The sequence below is a fragment of the Bos indicus genome, chromosome 12 (genome assembly GCF_029378745.1).
Source record: "Bos indicus isolate NIAB-ARS_2022 breed Sahiwal x Tharparkar chromosome 12, NIAB-ARS_B.indTharparkar_mat_pri_1.0, whole genome shotgun sequence".
NCBI classification, from domain to species: domain Eukaryota; kingdom Metazoa; phylum Chordata; class Mammalia; order Artiodactyla; family Bovidae; genus Bos; species Bos indicus.
The window spans coordinates 54,568,947-54,584,538 of NC_091771.1; the positions used below are offsets into that span (position 1 = coordinate 54,568,947).

General features: G+C 40.2%; 1 long non-coding RNA gene across 1 annotated transcript in view; it reads left to right on the forward strand.

Moving 5' to 3' along the window:
- LOC109567128 (uncharacterized) overlaps positions 1 to 15,592 on the forward strand; it is a 223,535-nt gene that overhangs the window by 37,357 nt on the left and 170,586 nt on the right. Inside the window, exon 3 of the long non-coding RNA XR_002181970.2 lies at positions 14,971 to 15,030. This is a non-coding gene — a long non-coding RNA (uncharacterized lncRNA). The remainder of the gene's footprint in view (positions 1 to 14,970; positions 15,031 to 15,592) is intronic.

Genomic DNA, 15,592 nt, shown 5'->3' on the forward strand with positions numbered 1-15,592 from the left:
GATATCACAATATAGAGAGTCACATGAAATTTTTGTTCTTCTAGTGTATAAAAGTTATGTACACCCATGGCTGATTCATGTCAATGTATGGCAAAAACCACCACAATATTGTAAAGTAATTAGCCTCCAATGAAATTAATTCATTTAATTTTAAAAAAGTTATGTTTACACTATGTACTAGAGTCTGTTGTGCAATAACATTAAGTCTCAAAAATGTACCTACCTTAATTAACAAATTTTTTTTGGTAAAAGATGCTAACCATCATCTGCATCTTCAGCAAGTCCTAATCTTTTTGCTAGTAGAGGGACTTGCTTTAATGTTGATGACTGATGGTTGTTGCTGAAGTTTGGGGTGGCTGTGGCAGTTTCTAAAATAAGACAATGAAGTATACCGCATCAACTGGCGCCTCTTTTCACAGCTGATTTCTCTGTCACATGTAACGCTGTTTGATAGTATCTCACCCGTAGTAAAACTTCTTTCAAGGTGAAAGTCAACCCTCTCAAATCCTGCCGCTGCTTCATCAACTCAGTTTATGTGATATTCTAAATCCTTTGTTGTCATTTCAACAATCTTCAGAGCCTCTTTATCAGGAGGAGATGCCATCTCAAACTTTGCTCATTCACAAGAAACAACTCTCCATCCATTAAAGTTTTATGATGAGATTACAGGAAGTAAGCCACATTTTCAGATCCCACTTCTAATTCTAGTTCTCTTGCTGTTTCTACCACATCTGAAGTTACTTTCTTCACTGAAGTCTTGAACCCTTCAAAGCATCCAGGAAAGTTGGAGTCAACTTCTTACAAACTCCTATTCATCTTGATATTTTGACATCTTCTTATGAATCGTGAATATTCTTAATGGCATTTAGAGTGGTGAGTCCTTTTCAAAAGGTTTTCAACTTACTGTGCCCAGATTCATTAGAGGAATCACTATCTGTGGCATTTATAGTCTTACAAAATGTGTCTCTGAAATAATAAGACTTAAATATTGCCACTACTCCTTGATCCATGGGCTTCAGAATGGATGTCGTGTTAGCAGGCATGAAAACAACATGAATCTCCTTGTACATTTCCATCAGAGCTCTTGGGTGATGAGGTGCATTGTCAATGAACGGTAACATTTGAAAGAACTGTTTTAATAAGCAGGAGGTTTCAACAGTGGGTTTCAAATATTCAGGAAACCATGTTGTCAACAGCTGTGCTGTCATCCAGGCTTTATTGTTCCATTTATAGACCACAGGCGGAGTAGATTTAGCATATTTCTTAAGGGCTCTGAGATTTTTAGAATGGGAAATAAGCATTGGCTTCAACTTAATGTCACCATCTGCATTAGCCTCTAACAAGAGTGTCAGCCTGCTGTTTGAAGCTTTGAAGCCAGGCTTTAACTTTTTCTCTCTAGCTATGGAAGTCCAAGATAGCATCTTCTACTATAAGGCTGTTTCACTGACATTGAAAATCTGTTGTTTAGGGCGTCCACCTTCATTAGTTATCTTAGGTAGATCTGGGTAACTTGCTGCAGCTTGTACATCAACCCTTCCTCTTCACCTTGCATTTTTCTATTATAGAGAGAGTTTCTTCCTTTTATACCTCATGCCCAACTTCTGTTAGCTTCAAACTTTTCTTCTGCAGCTCCCTCACCTCACTCAGTCTTCATAGAATTGAACAGAGTTAGGGCCTTGCACTGGATTAGACTTTGGCTTAACAGCCAGAATGTTGTGGCTGGTTTGATCTTCTATCCAGGCCACTAGAACTTTCTCCATATCAGCAATAAGGCTGTTTAGTTTTCTTATCATTCATGTGTTTGCTGGAGTAGCCCTTTTGATTCCCTTTGAGAACTTTTCCTTTGTATTCCCGACTCGGCTAACAGTTTGGAGAAAGAGGCCTAGCTATCAGCCTGTCTTGGCTTTGGACATGCTTTCCTTCCTAAGCTTAATCATTTGTAGCTTTAGATTTAAAGTCAGGGACAGTGTTCAAATTTCAAGCTTCACTTGAATGCTTGAGGACATTGAAGAGTTGTTAACTGGCCTAAATTCAGTACTGTTGTGTCTCAGTGAGTAGGCATGTCCAAAAAGAGGAAGAGATAGAATGGCTAGTTGGCGGAGCAGCCGTAGTACAAGAACATTTATTAATTCAGTGTGCTGTCTTATATGAGCATGGTTTGTGGAGGGCCAAAAAAATTCTAATATTAATATTGAAGATTGCAGATCACCATAATAAATATAATAATAATGATAAGTTTGAAATACTGTGAGACCAACGTGTGACACAGAGACAGAGAGCAAATACTATTAAAAAAATAACACAGACAGACTAGCTTGTATAGTCAAAACTATGGTTTTTCCAGCAGTCAAGTACAGATGTGAGCGTTGAACCATAAAGAAGGCCGAGTGCTGATGAACTGTGGTGCTGGAGAAGACTCTTGAGATTCCCTTGGACAGCAAGGAGATTAAACCAGTCAGTCCTAAAAGAAATCAACCCTGACTATTCATTAGAAGGACTGATGCTGAAGTTCCAATACTTTGGCACCCTGGTGTGAAGAGCTGACTCATTGGAAAAGACTCGGATGCTGGGAAAGATTGAAGGCACGAAGAGAAGGGGGTGACAGAGGGTGAGATGGTTGGATGGCATCATCGACTCAATGGACATGAGTTTGAGCAAATTCTGGGAGACAGTGAAGGACTGGGAAGATTGGCATGCTGCAGTTCATGGGGTCGTGACTTAGTGACTGAACAACAAACACTTGCTTTTATTTTTCCTTAAAAATAATTTTCTCACTCCACTATTTCTCTTAATGTATTAGAAGCAAACTGAGGCTCTCTGCAACAATAAACATCAGGAATAGATTAGGGCCCTTATTCAATCTTTGCAACAAGGTTGATTGTTTTGTTTCACTGAGAAATTTTACTGAACAGTTTTTGCTGGAAGCTTTTCTCAGTGTTTTGTTACTAGATGTCCAGGAGCAGTGAATGTTTCTAAACTTCTTTACTTTCTTCTTTTTAAATTTTGCTTGAAATAAGGCAGTTTTTTTAAGGCTCATCTCCTTCTTGTACCTATATCTTGCCTAAGGCAGCCAGTAGTAACAAGTAACACAAAGCATTCATTCCTCTGCTTTCTAGCTCCTGCTCCTAGATGTTTAGATTTTGTTGTTGTGTGGATAACAGGCAACTCTTTTATTAAATATTTCACAGTTGTATAACATATATTGCCATCTTTTCAGAACTTGTGACAAGTGCTTCTTTACTGCTTGGTTTCCAACTGGTAAGTCACTGCTGTGTGTTTTTGGTGTTGTTATCAGAATTCCTTACCAGAAGAAGCCAATTTATTGGGTTGGCCAAAAATTCATTTGAGGTTTTTCATAAGATGTTACAAAAAATTAGAGTGAAATTTTTGGCCAACTCAATAATTGGGAAGGTAAGCCTTTATAATTCGCCAAACCTCAATTCCTCAATATAATAAAGATGCATTTCTTTCTCATGTATCAGTTTGCTAAGGGTCTGTCCTAGGGGAAGACGTTATTCTATGTCATTCAGGGACCTCTGCTGCTTTCGTCTAGTGCCTCGTTCACCCTCGAGGTTCTGAGTCTTCCCCTGGGTTCTGTGCACGTCTGGCTGTCAGGCAAATGCACAGAGTGTGAAGGTTTAAGATCTGGAAGTAGCATATTTCATTTTAATCCACATTCTATTGGTAGGATCAGTAACATGGCCATACCTAACTGCAAAGGAGGCTGGGAAATATTTTCTATCCGAGTACACAGAGAAAAGGATTCATCATAATGGACCTGGTAGATGAGTAGAGTGTACTGTTTACTTTGGTAAGAAACATTGTGTGCAGCAGGTTTTAGATATATATGTTCAGAGGAGGAGACTGAGTTAGGAACAGAAGGTTGTTTGATGTACACCTATTGATTTTTGAGATGTCTCATTCATGCAGTAGGAGAGTGCAGGAAATGATTGGAAACATTAATCTGGAGCTCTGATTAAAGGCATCATTTTTAGAAATAGGTTGGTGGTGATTTACATACAGATAACTAACTTACAAACTCAGCATAATTTTGTTGCTTTTACCAGAAAGATGTTGTGGAAAAACCTGTGTGAACTTTTTGGCTAAGCCAATACAGTTTCTGTTGATTCTCAATCTCCAATTTCTCTTACTCTCAGACTACTTCTCTGTCCCACCCCAAATTCTTTTTATCCCATTTTATGCTTTCTCTTTTTCTTTTTCCTTCTTTCACATTTTTACACATTTCACATTTTTCAGACATTCTTCCTATTTTTTTTCTCACCTTCTCCTTTATCCTCTTCATTTTGCCAGCACCCCCTATTTCAAGTGTCTAAATCTTTATATTTTAACAATTAGAATTTTAAACAATAGAAGTTTTACATAAAGTATACCATTGTAAATAAATGCATTCATTTTAATAGTAGCCTAGAAAATCCATAGACATTGATTGCTACCACATGTATTTATATTTGAATTGGCAAAACTGAGATGGGTAGCAAAACTGGATTTCATTTTTCTAAACTTACAATACTGATATATTTCCAAGTTGGTGTCCAATACAGTTAATCTCCAGAGTTTTTCCAGTTTGCTCTAACTGCAGCAGATGTCTGTATATTCTCCTTATATCTCATTGCAACAGACATACCAGAAAGATGAATTTTGCATTTGGTTTTGTCTACTTAATAAGCAGTTACAGGAGTTATCATGGCTAGACTTATTATTAGAGTCATTAGAAGTGACTGAAAGAAAGACCTTTTAGTAAATTTTATGTAGTTGAGTGAACTACTGGCTCTGTGAAAGGAACACAAAAGGCAATTGGAATAGAAAAAACACAATGGTGTTTAAAGGGGTCACTAATGATGCTGCTTGGATAGTATCACCGACTTGATGGACAAGGGTTTGAGCAAACTCTGGGAGTGTGTGATGGACAGGGAAGCCTAGTGTGCTGCAGTCCATGGAGTCACAAAGAGTCAAACACGACTGAGCAACTGAAATGAACTGAATGATACCAAGGATTTATATTTAAAGGAGCTATGACATCTAATAAACATCATGTGGAGTCCCTACTAGTAGTGAGGAAGGTATACTTCGGCTCACAAATGAAACGAAAAATTCTCCCAATCAGAATATCATGCGTGAAGTCGACATGAGTCATCTGTGAATGTTGCCTCACCATCTGTGAAGAACCTGAGATGGAAGCCTGCAAATAGTCTAGTTTGGAGATGTTGTCAGAGGTCTATAGGTGTCTTCACATAAAATATTTTGGGGGTTCTTTTTCTCCTCCTCGCTTCATGTTAAGGCCTTTGTGGTGTCACTTGGAAGGAGTCTAATCTAAAGACAGGACTTGCTTCACTCCATTGCTTTTCTGAAGGATCAGTGTAAAGAGAAGAGCCAAGTTAAAATCAGTGTTATTGATGCTTTTGAACTGTGGTGTTGGAGAAGACTCTTGAGAGTCCCTTGGACTGCCAGGAGATCTAACCAGTCCATCCTAAAGGAGATCAGTCCTGGGTGTTCATTGGAAGGACTGATGTTGAAGCTGAAACTCCAATACTTTGGCCACTTATTGCGAAGAGCTGACTCATTAGAAAAGACCCTGATGCTGGGAAAGATTGAGGGCAGGAGGAGAAGGGGATGACAGAGGATGAGATGGTTGGATGGCATCACTGACTCCATGACATGGGTTTGGGTGGACCCTGGGAGTTGGTGATGGACAGGGAGGCCTGGCGTGCTGCGGTTCATGGGGTCGCGAAGAGTCGGACGTGACTGAGAGACTGAATTGATTGACTGATTGAAAGGAGTGTTAAAGTTACTTGAACCGTTGTGTGTGATCCTACTTCCAGCAGTAGGGATGGATTGTGTGTTCAGTTGCTCAACTGTGTCTGACTCTTTGCGACTTTACAGATTGTAGCCTGCCAGCCTCCTCTGTCCATAGACTTCTCCAGGCAAGAATACTGAAGTCAGTTGCCATTTCCTTCTCCAGGGGATCTTCTGACCTGGGGATCGAACCAGCATCTTCTGTGTCTCCTGCATTGGTAGGCTGATTCTTCACCACCAAGCCACCTGGGAAACCCAGGGATGGATTACATAGTCTAAAAATCCTCATAGTGAAAACTAGGTAGGTGGTGTAAGCAACAACAACAGCTGCTGCTGCTGTCGCTTCAGTCGTGTCCGACTCTGTGTGACCCCATGGACTGCAGCCTACCAGGCTTCTCCATCCATGGGAGTTTCCAGGCAAGAGTACTGGAGTGGGGTGCCATTGCCTTCTCCAACAACAGCAAAACCATTTCCCCCCCTAAATATTGTATTTATTTATTTGGCTGTGTGAGGTCTTAGTTGTGGCACACGGAATCTTTGTTTTGTCTGTCATCAGGATCTTTTCTTGCAGAGCACAGACTCTCTAGTTGTGGACTCAAGCTCAGTAGTTGTGGTGCTTGAGCTTAGTTTCTCCGGGATCTTAGTTCCCTGACCAGGTATTGAACCCATGGCCCCTGCACTGCAAGGTCTATTCTTAACCACTGAACCATAGGAAAGTACCTCCAAACCACTTTTAATGTATTGCTTACATCACAAAGAAGGAAGAGAACCTTTTAAGGAACAGAAAAAAGAGAAAAGAGTATAGCAAGCATATATTAACTAGCTGAAACAAGAGTGGTGGGTTAAAAGAATTTCAGACTACCTTGGCAGCAAAAGTCAAAGTCAAGGATTTTGATGGCAATGACAGATACTGGGAGAACCCAAGTGGATCTATAAGGAGAGCAGTCAAACTTAAGACCTTCCTAGAATCTTGGGCCCCTTGAAGGGACTATGCCTTCAGTGAAAATGTGGCCATAAAAATCTCTGCTTGCACAAAGCTGAAATTAAACTTATTTGTCCCTGTCTCTGTTTTTGGGCTTCCCAGGTGGCACTAGTGGTAAAGAACCCACCTGCCAATGCAGGAGATATAAGAGATGTGGGTTTGATCCCTGGGTTGGGAAGATCCCCTGGAGAAGGAAATGGCAATCCACTCCAGTTTTTGTGTCTGGAGAATCCTATGGACACAGGGGTCTGCTGCTGCTGCTGCTAAGTCACTTCAGTCGTGTCCAACTCTGTGCGACCCCATAGATGGCAGCCCACCAGGCTCCCCCATCCCTGGGATTCTCCAGGCAAGAATGCTGGAGTGGGTTGCCATTTCCTTCTCCAATGCATGAAAGTGAAAAGTGAAAGTGAAGTGGCTCAGTCGTGTCCGACTCTTAGCGACCCCATGGACTGCAGTCTACCAGGCTGCTCCACCCATGGGATTTTCCAGGCAAGAGTACTGGAGTGGGTTGCCATTGCCTTCTCCACACAGGGATCTAGTGGGCTACAATCCGTAGGGTCACAAAGAGTCAGACATGACTGAAATAACAGAATGAATGCATGCATCTACTCTTAAATGGGCCTGGAGTCTAACTTTATGTTACTAGTGTAATTCACAAAACCCAAGTTAATACACTAATTAAATGTCCTTCCAGAATACATAAGGTAATCTTACATCCTGTAGAAGCAGACACAAGTCTCTTTTTAGAAAAGCATACTAGATCCAGAGTTCCACAGATTAAAATTTAAAAATCAAATCTATTACCCCTAGAAAAAAAAGGAAGAAACAAGTGATGAGAGTTAGGAAAAATAATAAATTTATGCCCTCAAGGGCTTCCTCTGGAGAGGAACCCACTAATATTGGCAACTCACTCCAATAATCTTGCCTGGAGAATCCCATGGAGAGAGGAACCTGGTGGGCTACAGTCCACGGGGTCGCAAATGGGGTCTAAACCAAGGACTTCAGATGCTGAAGTTATCTGAAATACAATATAATTATGTATAACATAATATATAAATAGAATATGAAGCTGAAAAAATAAGAAAAATACATTAAAATGTTAGAAAAAATACAGGAATAAAATGTGATCTTTGAAATTATGACACATTTCTACTCATGGTAATGGGTAACTAGATAATTTTACCAACTATTACCGTGAGTAAAGGAGCAAAAATAAGACTTTCTGTATTCTTAAGACTTCTTAACAGAAACTAGAGTATAAGAGGTGATGGTGATTTTTCCCATATGGATAGCCAGTTGGAAAGATTATCCTTTCTCCTTTGAATTACCTCGTCATGATGAAAAGCAATTGACCACATGACTGAGTTTATTGATGAACCCTCTGTTTTGCTTCCGTGATCTATTTTATTTATCCCATGTCATAGCTACTATCTTTATTATTGTAGTTTTATAGTTTTTCTTGAAATTAGGTAGCATAAATCCTTCAGCTTTGTTCTTCTTTTTAAAAATTAGTTTGAAAAGTAGTGAGATGGGGAAGCAGTCAGTATTTCCCCACTAATTATGATACTAACTATAGGCCTTCTGCAAAGGTCCTTTATCACATTGAGAAAGTTCCCATCTATTCTTAGGTTACTGAGAATTTTTGTCAAGAATGGATTTTTAACTTTGTCAAATGCTTTCTCTGCATATATTCCAGATTGTATGTATGGTTTTCCTTGTCTGGTCTGTTGATATAATAAAATACAGTAATTGTATATTGAATGTTGAACCAACTTTGCATTACTATGTCATTGCAGTAACGACCCCCTTGGTCATGATGTATTATCCATTTTACATACTCAAAGGTTTCATTGCTAATATTTTGTTAAGGATATTCATATCTGTGTTTCTGAAGAATATTTGTCTGTACTTCTTCTTGAAATGTCTTTGTCAAGTTTTGATATAAGGTTTCAGGCTGGTCCAAACAACTGAAATATTTTCTTCTCTCTTTTCTGAAGGTGTTTGTGTAATATTATTTTTATATCTTCTTAGGTATTTTATCAGAGAAGGCAATGGCACCCCACTCCAGTACTCTTGCCTGGAAAATCCCACGGACAGAGGAGCCTGGTGGGCTGCAGTCCATGGGGTCGCTAGGAGTTGGACACGACTGAGCGACTTCACTTTCATTTTTCACTTTCATGCGTTGGAGAAGGAAATGGCAACCCACTCCAGTGTTCTTGCCTGGAGAATTCCAGGGACGGGGTAGCCTGGTGGGCTGCCATCTATGGGGTCGCATAGAGTCGGACATGAAGGAGCAACTGAACTGAACTGAACCTGGAATATTCAAACAGGAGCTGTCTGAAAAATTGGTCAATAGCTATTTAGCACATGGCACATATAACACATTGTGCTAATAGAAGTGAGTTTTGGGTTAGATGAAAACTAGATTGGATGTACTAAGTATTTATCACTTCAAATTGTATCTGCAAGTGTGAACAGTTCCTCCTGTAATCAACAAAATATAGTATTTTTGGTACTTGTCATAGAATTTAACCTTGACCTTATGGCCAATAAAACATATTAAAAGTTTTACTGAGAGAAATTGTATTTATTTATTTCTTTTTAAAGAGTATGCTATTCATGCATACCTCACAGGTCATTTGAAAATAGACCAGGGACAGTATAGTGTTGTATTTACAAGTATAGGTTCTGGGGTTGCATTGCTAAGATCTGAATATGAACTCTGCTGGTTTTTACCTATGTGATTTTAGGCAAAATACTTAAAAATTTTTTATACTTCTCTAATCTATAAAATGAAGATGAGAATAATACTTTTCATAGCATTGTTATATTCAATGTATGATGCATGATAAGTGCTGAGAAAATTTCTGACACATAGAAAATATTTAAAATGTCAGCTATTTTAACCAGAGACCTCAATTCCTGAGCCCAATTATGTTCTGATTTCATAGACCTGTGTTCCATTACACCATCACTTTGCAGGAAGGCTCACTAAAAGAAAGTGTTATAAACTTATTATGACCAGGTAATGACATTATCTCCATTTTATAGGTGAGGAAACAGATGCCTAGAGAGTTTTGTAGTTTGTCCAAGGCCATTTCTTCAGTAATAAGCACGTGTCCCCAGACTTGCATGATTCCAAGCCCTGCTGTTAACGGCTCAGCCATGTTTTAGTTGGCCTAATCAACCTCAAGCAGGACCTAGCATAGACTGGCTTGTTAGGCAACTACAAGTAATCATTATCCTCCTTTTTGGGGTTCACATTTATTTCCATATGATGGGGGGATGAATTTAGCTCTTCTGCTCAAGGTTAAAACACAAATTTCATGGGGTTCTGATGAGCTAATGCCAGCACAAACTCACTTTGACAGGTAGAAATAAAATCAGTACTATTGTTATCACTGTCTTACGATTGCCCCGATAACTGATCATTGTTTAAGTAATGACACGGGTAGAATTGTGCGCATGGAAAACCCTATGCAAGGGCACTGAGTTTTTCTTCCTTGCATTCCAGTAGGATTTGCCCACATTCTCCCAGTCAGATAAGAATCTTATCGGTTTTAAGCATCTCCAGGGCTGGATGACCTACTGTCTGGTACCCCAAGAGTTATGGGGTTTCCCATGTCGACTAAAAAAAGGCACAATGGAAAACTTGAGAGTTATGTTTTATTCTGTGGGCATTCTTAGAACTTCACACCTGGGAGACAGCATCGTAAATAACTCTGGGAAAACTGTTCTGGGGAGACAAGGAAGGGAGCCAGAATACATAGGAATTTATGCAACAAAGTGCAGGCAGTTGGAACATCAAAAGATTATTGTTAATTATAGAGAAAACTAGAAATCTCCAGTGAAAGAATTTAGTGCTTTTCTGTGTATGGAAAGATTCAAGAGTTTGGGCTCATTGCAATAATTCTTTAGCTATCTGGAGCCAATATCCTGTATTTATTTATTTTTAAAAAAGTTTTTTAAAATTGAAGTATAGTTGATTTCAATGTTGTGTTAATTTCTGCTGTACAGCAAAGTGATTCAGTTATACACACATATATTTTCTTTTCTATATTCTTTTCCATTATGGTTTATCTCAGGATATTGAATCAGAGAAGGCACTGGCGACCCACTTCAGTACTCTTGCCTGGAAAATCCCATGGACAGAGGAGCCTGGTAGGCTGCAGTCCATGGGGTTGCGAAGGGTCGGACACGACTGAGTGACTTCACTTTCACTTTTCACTTTCATGCATTGGAGAAGGAAATGGCAACCCACTCCAGTGTTCTTGCCTGGAGAATCCCAGGGATGGGGGAGCCTGGTGGGCTGCCATCTCTGGGGTCGCACAGAATCGGACATGACTGAAGTGACTTAGCAGCAGCAGCAGGATATTGAATATAGCTCTCTGTGCTATACAGTTCGTTGTTTATCCATTCTATATGGTGGCTGGGAGTTTGGTTTAGTAGCATCCTTGTTTTTTCATCCTGAGATTCCTCAGGCTGTACCATCTGGGGTGACTACTATGTGATGACCGCTAGATGGAGGGCATTCTTTGGTTTCCGTCCTGAGTCCCCTCAGGGTTCACCATTGGGTGGCCATAATGTGATGACCAGGGCTTCCCTGATAGCTCAGTTAGTAAAAGAATCCATCTGCAATGCAGGAGACTCCCGTTCAATTCCTGGGTCAGGAAGATCCACTGGAGAAGGGATAGGCTACCCACTCCAGTATGCTTATGTTTCCCACTGTGGCTCAGCTGGTAAAGAATCTGCCTGCAATGTGGGAGACCTGGGTTCAATCCCTGGGTTGGGAAGATACCTTAAAGAAGGGAAAGGCTACCCACTCCAGTATTCTGGCTTAGAGAATTTCAAGGACTGTATAGTCCATGAGGTTGCAGAGTTGGACATGACTGAGTGAGTTTCACTTTTACTAATGTAATGACCAATGACTGCAATGTCCTTAAGTTACTAATATGGCAGGTGATATTTTATGTCTCACTTGGATAGGACTTTTATTGTTAAAACTGGGGAAGTCTTGATTGAACTGGAACAAGTTGGTCACCCTGTTGATGAATCCTAACCTATCATAACTGGCTTTTGTCTTCCATCTTTGCTCTATATCATGGGTTGTTGTCATTAACTAGCCAAGTCGTGCCCGACTCTTTGCAACCCCGTGGACTGCAGCACACAAGGATTTCCTGTCCTTCAGTATCTCCCAGAGTTTGCCCAAACTCATGTCCATTGAGTTGGGGATGCCATCCAACCATCTGTTGACCCCTTCTCCTCTTGCCCTCAACCTTCCCCAGTTTCTGGGTCTTTTCCAAAGAGTCACTTCTTCACATCAGGTCGTCAAAATATGGAGCTTCAACTTCAGCATCAGTCCTTCCAATGAATATTCAGGATTGATTTCCTTTAGGATTGACTGGTTTGATCTCCTTGCTGTCGAAGGGACTCTCAAGAGTCTTCTCCAGCACCACAGTTCAAAAACATCAGTTCTTTGGTGCTCAGCATTCTTTATGGTCCAACTCTCACATATGTACATGACTACTGGAAAAGCCATATCTTTCACTATACAGACCTTTGTTGGCAAAGTGATGTATCTGCTTTTTCATATTCTGTCTAGGTTTGTCATAGCTTTTCTTCTGGGTAAAGGCAGAAACAGTCAGTTACCATTTTTAGGAAATAGTGATCCTTATCCTTCCTTACAGAGAAGGCAATGGCACCCCACTCCAGTACTCTTGCCTGGAAAATCCCATGGATGGAGGAGCCTGGTGGGCTGCAGTCCACGGGGTTGCTAAAAGTCGGACACGACTGAGCGACTTCACTTTCACTTTTTACTTTCATGCATTGGAGAAGGAAATGGCAACACACTCCAGTGTTCTTGCCTGGAGAATCCCAGGGACGGGGGAGCCTGGTGGGCTGCCGTCTATGGGGTCGCACAGAGTCGGACACGACTGAAGCGACTTAGCAGTAACAGTAGCAGTAATCCTTCCTTAAGACTGTTATTATGTTCTTTCAGAGAAGGCAATGGCACCCCACTCCAGTACTCTTGCCTGGAAAATCCCATGGATGGAGGAGCCTGGTGGGCTGCAGTCCATGGGGTTGCTAGAGTCGGACACGACTGAAGCGACTTAGCAGCAGCAGTAGCAGTAATCCTTCCTTTAAGACTGTTATTATGTTCTTTCGGAGAAGGCAATGGCACCCCACTCCAGTATAGCCTGGTGGGCTGCCGTTGATGGGGTTGCACAGAGTCGGACACGACTGAAGTGACTTAGCAGCAGCAGCAGCAGCAGTATGTTCTTTACATTTTTACTCGTAGGTTAACCAACAGGTTTTTACAAAGGACTCACTTCACCTTATATGTTTTACTCACTGCTCGAGCAAAACGGGATGCAAAATCCCTGCCCTGAGGAAACAGGGGAAAAGCTGGCTCTTTCTGTCTTTGTCTGTTTTCCAACCCTTCAATTATCTGTATTGATTTGCTTTGAATATTCTGCAAATTCACCATGCCTTTTTATAATTGGTGGGATCAGAGATGTGTGAAATACTTAACTGTTAGGTGACCTTCCATGTTGCATAGAGGAAGATCCCATAGGGGCTCTGAGGACCCTACTTCTATTTTTATACGCACCTGTCTTGTCTGCTTTGAAACTATTTTAAGCCATGACCATACTGTGTACTGATGCTGAAGCTGAAGCTCCAATGCTTTGGCCACCTAATGTGAAGAAGACCCTCATTGGAAAAGACCCTGATGCTGGAAAAGACTGAGGGCAGGAAGAGAAGGGGGCAGCAGAGGATGAGATGGTTGGATAGCATCACCCATTCAATGGACATGAGTTTGAGCAAACTTCAGGAAATGGTGCAGGACAAGGTAACCTGGTGTGCTGCAGTCCATGGGGTCATAAGAGTTAGGCTTGACTGAGTGACTGAACAGGAACAATACTGTAGGAGATTCTGGCGAATCCTGAAGCTCTTACGCCACTGGCAGTGGAGCTAATCTGTACCCAAGATGGAAATCTTTATCACAAGGAGCAGAATTGTCTGTAAACTGCTCTGCTTTGTATTAATCTCAGTGGTTTGAAGTATAAAAATCATACTTGATCGGGTGTTTACAAATAGTTTTTAAAAAATGAACTGCACATATTCTATAATACTAAACTCTCTCCAATTTGCCATCTGCCTTTTATTAAATTGCATTTGGATTACTTTCTCTAGGAAAAAAAAATTTCTACCCTTACCAATTACCCTCCTATACATGTCAGTTTAGGAATTCAACCCATGTCATAGTGACCTTATTCCTTGATTTGAATCTGTTTACCATTTAAACACACAAAAATATATCCTTGAAACAGGTGTTTAAAAATATCTGGGGAACTCCAACAGCCTACAAAGAAATGAGTTCACTTTGTGCTTCTATCTTGGGCCCTGGAAATACTTAACCATTAAGCATTTTGTTTTTGAAATACAGTATCATTTATGGTCTAGACACCACAGGCAGCTGTTCAAATTCAATTCAATTGGGCCTTGTTTCTGCCGTATTCATTTAGCATGTCTAGCTAAATCTCTGAGTAATCTTGGCTGAGTATTTAAACAGGGATTAGAAAATACCAATTGTTGATTTTTCTTTTCTTCTAAGTACGTGGTAATGAGAAATTGTCTATAAAGTTTGGTTATTAGCTTTAAGCAAATAACTCTCAATTGTTCTTTAATTTGTTCCTCTTTATTTGGCAGCCAGTCAGTATGGCCAAAAATTTAGGGAAAACTAATAATAAATGAATTAAATAGAAGCTTACCTTTACATAGAATCTCTTTTAAAAACAAAGGCTTAGATTTCTCTCCTCCCCACTGACAGCATTGTAGGTAGCCACATGGGAAACTATAGCTGCCTTCATGTTTGAGAAAACTATAACTTTAACATTTAACTATAGACGCATATTTAAAAAAACCATGTATTTTCTACTCATTGATATATATATATATATATATGTGTGTAAATTTCGTTAGGCCTGGCAATATCATTAAAGTCTAGAAGTTTTCTTTTAACTATGGGTCCCTAGTTAATGCATCAAAAGAATGGTAAACGTTTGGATATGTTGCTTTGGCATATAGCCATGAAAGTTACTGAGTGGTGTCATATCTAAGAACGGTTTTTAGATTTTAAAAAAGTGTTTATTTTATGTATTTGTCTGCGTCAGGTCCTGGCTGTGGCACGTGGACTCTTCACTGTGGCACGATGGCTTCTCTAGTTGTGGCACGTAAGTTCCAGAGTTGCAGAGCACGGGCTTACTTGCACTGCAGCATGTGGGATTTTATTAATAGTTCCCTGACCAGGGATTGAACCTGCATCCCCTGCATTGGAAGGCAGATTGTTAACCAACGGACCACCTGGGAAGTCCCCAAACTGTTTGTAGATTAATTGACACTTGTTTCTAATGCATTGAGAAGCATAAAATTATATATGTATTATAATAAGGCTGCTTCATGTGTTTGGATTGAGGCTGGTAGCTGCCACTTTTCTGTTAGAGTTGATATAAGAGAGAGACGAGAGGCACTTTATTGCTTTGCAATGCTATCCTGTGTTTTGTTTTTATTTTGAAATAAGTGTTTTTACTTGGACTTAGGCAAGCATAGCCATTTCATGTCTCCTGTGCATTGAGGGCCAAATTCCTTACCTCCGATGTCATTAGCTTCTCCCCTGTGATTTTTGCTCCTTATTGGGGAAAAGCAAGGAATTAATTCTGATACTACAGTTGGTTCCACACATTTGCACTAATGCTCCCATTTGTTGTTTTGAAATGTCATATCTTTCATGAAGTA